Here is a 12,310-nt window from a genome sequence, read left to right as displayed (position 1 = left end):
CACTGGTCACACGTCTCCATTTTGAGAAACTCCCTTCTACTGCTACTCTCTGTCTCCTGTTGCCCAGCCAGTTCTTTATCCATCTAGCTATTACACCTTGGACCCCAAGCGCCTTCACTTTCTCCATCAGCCTGCCATGGGGAACCTTATCAAACGCCTTACTGAAGTCCATGTATATGACATCGACAGCCCTTCCCTCATCAATCAACTTTGTCACTTCCTCAAAGAATTCTATTAAGTTGGTAAGACATGACTTTCCCTGCACAAAACCATGTTGCCTATCACTGATGAGCCCATTTTCTTCCAAATGGGAATAGATCCTATCCCTCAGTATCTTCTCCAGCAGCTTCCCTACCACTGACGTCAGGCTCACCGGTCTATAATTACCTGGATTATCCCTGCTACCCTTCTTAAACAAGGGGACAACATTAGCAATTCTCCAGTCCTCCGGGACCTCACCCGTGTTTAAGGATGCTGCAAAGATATCTGTTAAGGCCCCAGCTATTTCCTCTCTCGCTTCCCTCAGTAACCTGGGATAGTTCCCATCCGGACCTGGGGACTTGTCCACCTTAATGCCCTTTAGAATACCCAATACTTCCTCCCTCCTTATGCCGACTTGACCTAGAGTAATCAAACATCTGTTCCTAACCTCAACATCCGTCATGTCCCTCTCCTCGGTGAATACCGATGCAAAGTACTCGTTTAGAATCTCACCCATATTCTCTGAGTCCAAGCATAACATTCCTCCTTTGTCCTTTAGTGGGCCAATCCTTTCTCTAGTTACCCTCTTTCTCCTTATATATGAATAAAAGGCTTTGGGATTTTCCTTAACCCTGTTTGCTAAAGATATTTCATGACCCCTTTTAGCCCTCTTAATTCCTCGTTTCAGATTGGTCCTACATTCCCGATATTCTTTCAAAGCTTCGTCTTTCATCAGCCGCCTACACCTTATGTATGCTTCCTTTTTCCTCTTAGCTAGTCTCACAATTTCACCTGTCATCCATGGTTCCCTAATCTTGCCATTTCTATCCCTCATTTTCACAGGAACATGTCTCTCCTGCACGCTAATCAACCTCTCTTTAAAAGCCTCCCACATATCACATGTGGATTTACCTTCAAACAGCTGCTCCCAATCTACATTTCCCAGCTCCTGCCGAATTTTGGTATAGTTGGCCTTCCCCCAATTTAGCACTCTTCCTTTAGGACCACTCTCGTCTTTGTCCATGAGTATTTTAAAGCTTACGGAATTGTGATCACTATTCCCAAAGTAGTCGCCTACTGAAACTTCAACAACCTGGCCGGGCTCATTCCCCAACACCAGGTCCAGTATGGCCCCTTCCCGAGTTGGACTATTTACATACTGCTCTAGAAAACCCTCCTGGATGCTCCTTACAAATTCTGCTCCATCTGGACCTCTAACACTAAGTGAATCCCAGTCAATGTTGGGAAAATTAAAATCTCCTATCACCACAACCCTGTTGCTCCTACATCTTTCCATAATCTGTTTACATATTTGTACCTCTATCTCACGCTCGCTGTTGGGAGGCCTGTAGTACAGCCCCAACATTGTTACCGCACCCTTCCTATTTCTGAGTTCTGTCCATATTGCCTCACTGCTCGAGTCCTCCATAGTGCCCTCCTTCAGCACAGCTGTGATATCCTCTTTGACCAGTAATGCAACTCCTCCACCCCTTTTACCTCCCTCTCTATCCCGCCTGAAGCATCGATATCCTGGGATATTTAGTTGCCAATCATGCCCTTCCCTCAACCAAGTCTCAGTAACAGCAATAACATCATACTCCCAGGTACTAATCCAAGCCCTAAGTTCATCTGCCTTACCTACTACACCTATTGCATTAAAACAAATGCACCTCAGACCACCAGTCCCTTTATATTCATCATCTGCTCCCTGCCTGTTCTTCCCCTTAGTCACACTGACTTCATTATCTAGTTCCTTACAGGCTTTTGTTACTACCTTGTGTTTGAGATATGATACCCCTGCCCAAATGGGTAACTGGCCATGTGTTGGTCCTAGGAGGGGTGAGAGAGCAGCTTCAGGGTGCTGTATCTCATTTCCCTGATGGAGATTCTCCCGGGTTTTGATGAAAGCTTTCAAAGTAGAGGGCAGTCCAGAGCAGGAGGTCCACATGCACCAAGACCTGGACAACATCCAGGCTTGGGCTGATAAGTGACAAGTAACATTCGCGCCACACAAGTGCCACCTCCCACCTCTACCACCTAGAAGGACAAGGGCAGCAAATGCATGGGAACATCATCACCTGAAGGTTCCCCTCCAAGTCACACACCATCCTGACTTGGAACTATATCACCGTTCCTTCACTGTCGCTGGGTAAAAATCCTGGAACTCCCTTCCTAACAGCACTGTGGGTGTACCTACACCACATGGACTGCAGCGGTTCAAGAAAGCAGCTCACCACCACCTTCTCAAGGGCAATTCGGATTGGGCAATAAATACTGGCCCAGTCAGAGACGCCCGCATCCCATGGAACCAATAAAAAAACACAAGGATAGTGAGCTCACTGTACTGTTGGCCTTAGCACCTGACCTGTTGCTTTAGCATGCATTTCAGCATCGCATTGTGTAGAATGAATTGGATGTTTGAGAGCGTGTAAGTGTGTCCCAGTACAGGGATTGATCAGGAATAACACTCCGAGGTTTATATCTGGCCCCCTGTCTTCACTGAAGCTGGAACAAGAGACAGATTTGTATTTCTGCAGCATTTTTCATGACTTCAGGACATCCCAAAGTGAATTGTAGCTACATTTGAAGTCTCGTCACTGTTGGAATGTACCTGCACAGCAAGATCCCACATATGTGATAAATGACCCTGTTAACATGTTTCTGGTGAATCTGAGGGATAAATGACACTGAAAAACTCTCTTCACCTTGGAAATAGTGGCTGTGGGGTCTTTGACACCCACCTGAGTGGGGAAAACGGGGTTCACATATCATCTGAAAGACAGTACCTCTGGCAGTGCAGCACTCCCTCAATTCTGCACTGGAGTGTCAGCCTGTCTGTGGGGCTTGAACCCACAACCTTCTGACTCAGAGGTGAGAATGCTGCCCACTGATTGTGTATTTGAATGAGTTATTCTGACCTCTCTGTGATGGGGAGCCCCTCCCCCCCCCCCCACCCCGAGAGCATGATTCATCTTTTTACACTTTTTCTCTTAATTTCTTCCACCTCTGTTCCTAATGCCCACCCTCTCCCTCCACTACCCCCTCTCCCTCCTCTCCCTCTACTCCCCCCTCTCCCTCTGCTCCCTCTCCTCCCTCCTCTCCCTCCACTCCCCCCTCTCCCTCCTCTCCCTCTTCTCCCTCCTCTCTCTCTGCTCCCTCCTCTCCCTCCACTCTCCCCTGTCCCTCCACTCCCCCCACTCCCTCCTCCCCATCCTCTCCCTCTGCTCCCTCCACTCCCTCCTCATCCTCCGCTCCCTCCTTTCCCTCCACTCCCTCCTCTCCCTCCATTCCCTCCACTCCCTCCTCTCCCTCTGCTCCCTCCTCTCCCTCTGCTCCCTCCACTCTCTCCGCTCCCTCCTATTCCTCCACTCCCTCCTTTCCCTCCACTCCCTCCTCTCCCTCCACTCCCTCCTCTCCTTCCTCCCCCTCCTCTCCCCTTCCCCAGTCATTTAGAAATCCAGACAGGACATTGTCTCATTATCTAACCCAAGCTTTCCAGGGCCCTCAAAATTCTGGGACTCCTCACCTCCCTCAACTCTTTTATCCACAGTTTTTCCAATCCCAAGTTTGATGCCCTCCACTCGCTGATATCCCTCTTTGTCTCTGCTATAGATCCGGTGGTCACTATTGGAAGAAGGGTAGGGGAGTTCTCCCAGTGTCCTGGGGACAATATCTATCCCTCAACCACCATCACCAAAAAGATGCTATGGTCATTATCGCATTGCTGTTTGTGGGATCTTGCTGTGCGCAAATCGGCTGCTGCATTTCCTATATGACAACAGTGACTACACTTCAGAAGTATTTCATTGGCTTTGGAATGCCCTGAGGTTCTGAAAGGCACTATAGAAATGTAAGTTCTTTCTATCTTTCTTATCACCTTGATCTACAAAACAAACACGGCCTTTGCCTCCAGCCCTGTTTGCAGCCAATTCCTGCAGTTCAAGCACTGCCCACCCAGTGGAAAATTCCCGCTCCCACTTTCACCACCTCCCTCCGAGGTAGCCTCTGTGTTTTTGATGAATCCCTCCCCCCTCGGGCAGCCCAGCTGAGAGAGACCCCTGTACTGGCTGTGTTTTGGAGTGCTGAAGGATCCACCTTGAGCTCTGTTCTTCATATTGCTTCAGTATAAACAAAGCGGTCAGCAGTTCCCTCGTAGAGGGAAAGTGCGATGTCCAGTTCACAGATTGTACACAGTCTCTGAGAGCTGTGCAAGTTTAGATGATTGAAAAATAGAGCAGCTGGAACAGCCTTTGCTCAGTGTAGGGGATAGCAACAATGCTGGAGAGTACAGGCATGCAGAAAGAAATAGAGAGAAAGAGAAATACAGAGAGAGGAATACAGACAGAAAGAGGAAGAAACCAAGAGAGCGAAAGAAAAGACTTGCATTTATGTAGCACCTCTGACAACTGCGGCATCCGAAAGAGAGAGAGACAGACAGATAGACAGACACCGATAGAGTGACAGTGGTAATTTTGGATATTGGTGGTACAGACTGACAGGCAGACAGAGAGAGACAGCAGACAGACAGAGAGAGAGACAGCAGTCAGACAGACAGAGAGACAGACAGACACAGAGAGACAGCAGACAGAGAGAGAGAATACAGACAGACAGACACAGCAGACAGAGAGACAGCAGACAGAGAGAGACAGCAGACAGACAGAGAGAGAGACAACAGACAGAAAGACAGAGATAACAGAGAGACAGAGAGACAGCAGACAGATAGAGACAAACAGAGAGAGAGCGGACAGACAGAGTGAGAGAGAGGGCAGACAGACAGAAAGAGAGAAAGCAGACAGACACAGACAGCAGACAGACAGAAAGAGAGAATACAGACACAGCAGACAGAGAGACAGCAGACAGAGAGAGACAGCAGACAGACAGAGAGAGAGACAACAGACAGAAAGACAGAGATAGCAGAGAGACAGAGAGACAGCAGACAGATAGAGACAAACAGAGAGAGAGCGGACAGACAGAGTGAGAGAGAGGGCAGACAGACAGAAAGAGAGAAAGCAGACAGACACAGACAGCAGACAGACAGAAAGAGAGAATACAGACAGACAGACAGAGAGACAGCAGACTGACAAACAGAGAGAGACACACAGACAGAGAGAGAGAGAGAGAGACAGCAGACTGACAGAGAGAGAGAGACAGCAGACAGACCGAGAGAGAGACACACAGACTGACAGAGAGAGAGAGACAGCAGACTGACAGACAGAGAGCGCGAGAGGCAGCAGACAGACAGAGATAGAGATGGACGGGAGGCGGCAGACAGAGAGAGAGAGACAACAGACAGCAGACTGACAGAGAGAGAGACGGCAGAAATCTCGAATGTTGGAGCTGATAGATTGGGACTGTGAATCATGCCTTGTGAAGACTGAGGGAAAGGGATACATAGAGGGAGAAAGGCATTGAGATGAAGAGAGAGGGAGAGCCAGCCGAATGTCTGATAGAGTCAGGGAGAGACCCAGACAGTCAGACTGTGGTTGAAATCGGTTTTTTGCAGTATCAATAATGATAACATTACGATATTGTTTAAAGTTCCTCATCTGTTTACGCAAGTCAATAAGTTTCAAGTAATTACCGCTTTATTGTTTGATTAACAGATAAATAACTTCATAAAAATGTAAGAATGTGCTCATTCATAACATTATACAGACTGATTTTGGCCCATGAAAAAGAACGAGTGATATAGTGCTCTGAGAGACTTTGTCTTGGGTTTAGTCATCTCCTGATTGTGGGACTTCAGTCCTTTTCCAGTCTGGTAATGAACAATTCAATCACTGATATTGGGGACATTTATTGAGCACACACACAGATTCCTAAATTCACTGGAGTTTATTGTTAATGTTCTGCCCTGCTCCCGGGAAGGACTGCATGCCCTGCAGGGAGGGAGCAGACTAGGGAACACTCCCATCATCATCATGGTGAGAATGCAGACCCCAGGAGAATATTGCACTCTCCATGAAATGCAAAGCTGTAATGATCATGTCGTTCTCTGTCATACAATGGAATGGGACACTTCCGCTCAGCTACTGGCGACTGCCATTAATGCTTTTTGCTCATCTGGGTGTGACAGGACCAGGAGGAGGTCATTCAGTCCCTCAAAACTGCTCCACCATTCAATTAGATCATGCTGTTGATAAAAGATACAAGATCCTGCGTTTTATAAATTGAGGTATTGAGTACAAAAACAAGGCAGTTATGATGAACCTTTATAAAACCCTGGTTTGGCCTCAACTAGAGTATTGTGTCCAATTCTGGGCACCACACTTTAGGAAGGATGTGAAGCATTAGAGAGGGTGCAGAGGAGATTCACGAGAATGGTTCCAGGGATGAGAGACTTCAGTTAGGTGGATAGATTGGAGAAGCTGGGGCTGTTCTTGGAGAAGAGAAGAATAAGAGGAGATTTTACAGAGGTGGGCGGCACAGTGGCGCAGTGGTTAGCACCGCAGCCTCACAGCTCCAGTGACCCAGGTTCAGTTCTGGGTACTGCCTGTGCGGAGTTTGCAAGTTCTCCCTGTGTCTGCGTGGGTTTTCACCGGGTGCTCCGGTTTCCTCCCACAGCCAAAAGACTTGCAGGTTGATAGGTGATTTGGCCATTGTAAATTGCCCCTAGTGTAGGTAGGTGGTAGGGGAATTGTGGGGATGTGGTAGGGAATATGAGATGAATGTAGGATTAGTATAAATGGGTGGTTGTTGGTCAGCACATACTCGGTGGGCCGAAGGGCCTGTTTCAGTGCTGTATCTCTAAATAAATTGATAGGTATTCAAAATTATGAAGAGTTTAGATAGAATAAATAATGGAAAACCATTTCTGATGCCTGAAGGGTTGGTAACCAGTGATCATTGATTTAAGGTGACTGGCAAAAGAACCAGAGGTGAAATGAGGAAAAATGTTTCTACACAGTGAGTGGTTAGGATCTGGAATGCACTGCCTGAGAGCGCAATGGAGGTAGATTCAACAGAAGTCTTCAAAAGTGAATTGGATAAATACTTGAAGGAGAAAAAAATCGCAGAGATATGGGGAAAGATTATTAAAATGTCACAGGCAGCTACAGAAAATAATCAAAAAGGCTGCTGGAACACTGGCCTTTATATCTAGAGGACTAGAATACAAGGGGGTAGAAGTCATACTTCAGCTGTACAAAGCCCTGGAGTTACTGGGAGCAGTTCTGGGCACCACAGGATAAAAGCAAAATACTGCAGATGCTGGGAAGCTGAAATAAAAACAAGAAATTCTGGAAATACTCAGCAGGTCTGGCAGTATCTGTGGAGAGAGAAACAGAGTTAATGTTTCAGGTCAGTGACCCTTCAGAACTGGCAGAGGTTAGAAATGTAAAAGGTTTTAAGCAAATAAAGCAGGGGTGGGGCAAAAGATAACAAAAGGCAAGGTGTTGATAGGACTGGGTCACAGAGAATAACTGACCAGAAGGTCACGGAACAAAGGCAATCGGTATGTTAATGGTGTGCTGAAAGACAAAGCGTTAGTGCAGAGAGGGTGTTAATGGACAGAAAAAATGAACAGCCCTGGCCCCAAGCACAAACATGAAAAAAAACCGTGAGTAGGCACATGGTAAAAAAAAAGAATAATGAAACAAACTAAAATAAAATAAACAACAGGAGGGATATATTTGCCTTGGAGGGAGTGCAGTGTAGATTTACCAGAATGATACCTGGACTCCAAGGGTTCAATTACAAGGAGAGATTAAGCAAACTAGAGTTGTAATCCCTGGAATGTAGAAGGTTAAGGGATGATTGGATCAAAGTTTGTAAGATATTAAGAGGATCAGATAAGGGTAGGTAGAAAGAAACCATTTCTGCTGGTTGGGGAGTCCAGGACTGGGGAGTGTAGTCTTAAAATTAAGGGCCAGACCTTTCAGGAGTGAAGTTAGGAAACACTTCTACGCACAGGGTGTTTTAGAAGTTTGGAACTCTCTTCCACAAACTGCAATTGGTGCTTGATCAATTGTTAATTTAAAATCTGATGTTGATCGATTTTGTTCACCAAAGGTATTAAGGGATATGGGAATAACAACAGGTTTATAGAGTTAGGACACAGATCAGCCAGGATCTCATTGACTGGCAGAAGAGGCTTGAGGGGCTGAATAGTCTCCACCTGTTTGTATGTTTCTTTCATATCCCTCAAACACACTGACCCACCTTCTCCCTGATGTGCTTTCCAATCAATATAGATTAATATATATATAACAATATATATTAATGATATAGATGAGGGAATTAAATGTAATACATCTAAGTTTGCAGAAGACACAAAGCTGGGTGGGAGTGTGAGCTGTGAGGAAGATGCAGAGAAGCTCCAGTGTGATTTAGACAGGTTGAGTGAGTGGGCAAATACATGACAGATGCAGTATACTGTGCAATTATCCACTTTGGTGGCAAAAACAGAAAGGCAGATTATTATCTGAACGGCGATAGATTGGGAAAGGGGGAGGTGCAGCGAGACCTGGGTGTCCTTGTGCACCAGTCGCTGAAAGTAAGCATGCAGGTGCAGCAGGCAGTTAAGAAGGCAAATGGTTTGTTGGCCTTCATAGCGAGAGGATTCGAGTATAGGGGCGAGGATGTCTTGCTGCAATTATACAAGACCTTGGTGAGACCACATCCGGAGTATTGTGTGCAGTTTTGGTCTCCTTATCTGAGGAAGGATGTCCTTGCTATAGAGGGAGTGCAGCGAAGGTTCACCAGACTGATTCCTGGGATGGCAGGACTGACGTATGAAGAGAGATTGGGTCGATTAGGCTTGTATTCATTAGAGTTTAGAAGAATGAGAGGGGATCTCATAGAAACCTACAAAATTCTAACAGACTAGATGCAGGAAGGATGTTCCCGATGGTGGGGCAGTCCTGGACCAGGGGTCACAGTCTAAGGATAAGGGGTAAGCCATTTAGGACTGAGATGAGGAGAGATTTCTTCACCCAGAGTGTGGTGAACCTGTGGAATTCTCTACCACGGAAAGCAGTTGAGGCTAACTCATTAAATATATTCAAGAAAGAGTTAGATATAGTTCTTATGGCTAAAGGGATCAAGGGATATGGGAAGAAAGCGGGAACAGGGTACTGAGTTTGGATGATCAGCCATGATCGTATTGAATGGCGGAGCAGGCTCGAAGGGCCGAATGGCCTACTCCTGCTCCTATTTTTCTATGTTTCTAAGTACTTGTGAATTATAATCATCGTTTTCATGTTGGAAATGCAGCAGCCAATTTGCGCACAGCAAGCTCCCAAAAACAGCAAAGTGATAATGGCCAGATAATCTGTTTTTAGTGACGTTAACTGAAGGATAAATATTGGCCAGGACACCAGCAGAAGTTCTCTGCTCCTCTTCGAAATAGTGCCATGGGATCTTTAATATCCTCCTCAGAGGGCAGATGGAGCCTTCGTTTAATGTCTGATCTGCAAGCTGTCACCTTTGTCAGAGCAGCACTTCCCTCGGTACTGCACTGGGAGTGTCAGCCTACATTATGTGCTCAAGTCTCCGAGTGGGATGTTACCCATGACTTTGTGACTCACTGACAAGAGTGCTACCTACTGAGCCACGGGTGACAATTGGAGAAGTACTGAGATTGTCAATTCATGGCTTTGAAATCAGGGCTAAACAATGAGGAGACCTGACTGGACCCTGGATAGAGTCCAGGCTAACTGCTCGTCTTAGAGTCAGGATGTGAATCATTACCCAGCACAGGATGAAAGCAACTGTGTCATTCGGTTCAAACTGATAACTGGATGTGTTTGACTGTGTGTGTGGCTTCCTTGCCACCTTTGAACTCCAATCATTTGGCAGCTTTGCTCTCCGCCAGTCAGTCTGTGCCCTCCACTGCCTGGGGGAATCCTCTTGATCGCTACAGTTGCATTTGCTGAACAGGTAAGTGGGACTGAATGCAGGCTGCAGTCAAAGTGGGGTGGGGGCGTGTGGGGGTGTCCCAGAACTCTGGCAAAGAGTGAAAGGTGTCTGTTTATTTCGCACAGACAGCAGGAGCTGAGTCCTGACTGACTTGAATGCTCTGTACTGCCATCTCCCTGACTACCTGCTGTCGCTGTGTCCTGGAGGGCAGAAATGGAGGCTTTGCTATCCCAGGGACCAGAGAAATCCTGCAAGGTCTGTGTGAAAGCTGTGGTTTTAATGGAGGAGTTTTCAGAATATTTTGCATGCCAAAATAATGCGATCGCCTGAGCATGAAATTATTTCTCTCCCTCTCTCTGGTACACACCCCACTCTCAGTTATAACACTGTCAGATACAACACTCTCTGTTACACACCCACTCTCAGTCGAACACTGTCAGTTATAACACTCTCTGTTACACACCCACTCTCAGTTATAACACTGTCAGTTATAACACTCTCTGTTACACACCCCACTCTCAGTTATAACACTGTCAGTTATAACACTCTCTGTTACACACCCACTCTCAGTTATAACACTGTCAGTTATAACACTCTCTGTTACACACCCCACTCTCAGTCTAACACTGTCAGTTATAACACTCTCTGTTACACACCCACTCTCAGTTATAACACTGTCAGTTATAACACTCTCTGTTACACACCCACTCTCAGTTATAACACTGTCAGTTAAAACACTCTCTGTTAAACACACCACTGTCAGAACACTGTCAGTTATAACACTCTCTGTTAAACACACCATTCTCAGTGTAACACTCAGTGATAAAACTCTGTTACACACCCCACTCTCAGTATAACACTGTCAGTTATAACACTCTCTCTGTTACACACCCCACTCTCAGTATAACACTGTCAGTTATAACACTCTCACTGTTAACCACCCGACTGTCAGTTATAATACTGTCAGTTATAACACTCTCTCTGTTACACACCTCAGTCTCAGTGTAACACTGTCAGGTACAACAAACTCTCTGTTACACATCTTTTTTGGCCTCCTTATCTTGAGAGACAATGGATAAGCGCCTGGAGGTGGTCAGTGGTTTGTGAAACAGCGCCTGGAGTGGCTATAAAGGCCAATTCTAGAGTGACAGGCTCTTCCACAGGTGCTGCAGAGAAATTTGTTTGTCGGGGCTGTTACATAGTTGGCTCTCCCCTTGCGCTTCTGTCTTTTTCATTGCCAACTACAAAGTCTCTTCGACTCGCATTTCACTGTCAATTATAACACTCTCTCTGTTACACATTCAACTCGGAGTCGAACACTGTCAGTTACAACACTCTCTCTGTTACACATTCAACTCTCAGTCTAACACTGTCAGTTATAACATTCTCTCTGTTACACATTCAACTCGGAGTCGAACACTGTCAGTTACAACACTCTCTCTGTTACACATTCAACTCTCAGTCTAACACTGTCAGTTATAACATTCTCTCTGTTACACATTCAAATCTCAGACTAACACTGTCAATTATAACACTCTCTCTGTTACACATTCAACTCTCAGTCTAACACTGTCAATTATAACACTCTCTCTGTTACACATTCAACTCTCAGACTAACCCTGTCAATTATAACACTCTCTCTGTGACACATTCAACTCTCAGTCTAACACTGTCAATTATAACACTCTCTCTGTTACAAATTCAACTCTCAGTCTAACACTGTCAGTTATAACACTCTCTCTGTTACACATTCAACTCTCAGACTAACACTGTCAGTTATAACACTCTCTCTGTTACACATTCAACTCTCAGACTAACACTGTCAATTATAACAATCTCTCTGTTACACATTCATCTCTTAGTCCAACACTGTCAGTTATAACACTCTCTCTGTTACACATTCAACTCTCAGACTAGCACTGTCAGTTATAACACTCTGTTGCAGATTCAACTCTCAGACTAACACTGTCAATGATAACACTCTCTCTGTTACACATTCAACTCTTAGTCCAACACTGTCAGTTCTAACATTCTCTCTGTTACAGATTCAACTCTCAGACGAACACTGTCAGTTTTAACACTCTCTCTATTACACATTCAACTCTCAGTCCAACACTGTCAGTTATAACACTCTCTCTGTTACAGATTCAACTCTCAGACTAACACTGTCAATTATAACACTCTCTCTGTTACACATTCAACTCTCAGTCTAACACTGTCAATTATAACACTCTGTTGCAGATTGAGCTCT

General features: G+C 45.6%; 1 protein-coding gene across 4 annotated transcripts in view; it reads left to right on the top strand.

The window, feature by feature from the left end:
* Positions 1-12,310, top strand: part of esr2a (estrogen receptor 2a) — a 569,342-nt gene that overhangs the window by 123,441 nt on the left and 433,591 nt on the right. Inside the window, exon 1 of one of the 4 annotated variants that reach the window (XM_068038486.1) lies at positions 10,016-10,080. The exons of 2 other annotated variants lie outside the window; for them this stretch is intronic. The gene's annotated coding sequence lies outside the window, so the exon portion shown is untranslated. Of the gene's footprint in view, positions 1-10,015; positions 10,081-10,220; positions 10,315-12,310 lie in introns of those variants that run through there. One more of the 4 variants, XM_068038487.1, reaches the window with a different exon arrangement.

Source organism: Heterodontus francisci, chromosome 9, assembly GCF_036365525.1.
Source record: "Heterodontus francisci isolate sHetFra1 chromosome 9, sHetFra1.hap1, whole genome shotgun sequence".
Classification (NCBI taxonomy): Eukaryota; Metazoa; Chordata; class Chondrichthyes; order Heterodontiformes; family Heterodontidae; genus Heterodontus; species Heterodontus francisci.
This window is presented reverse-complemented; position numbering and strand designations above follow the sequence as displayed.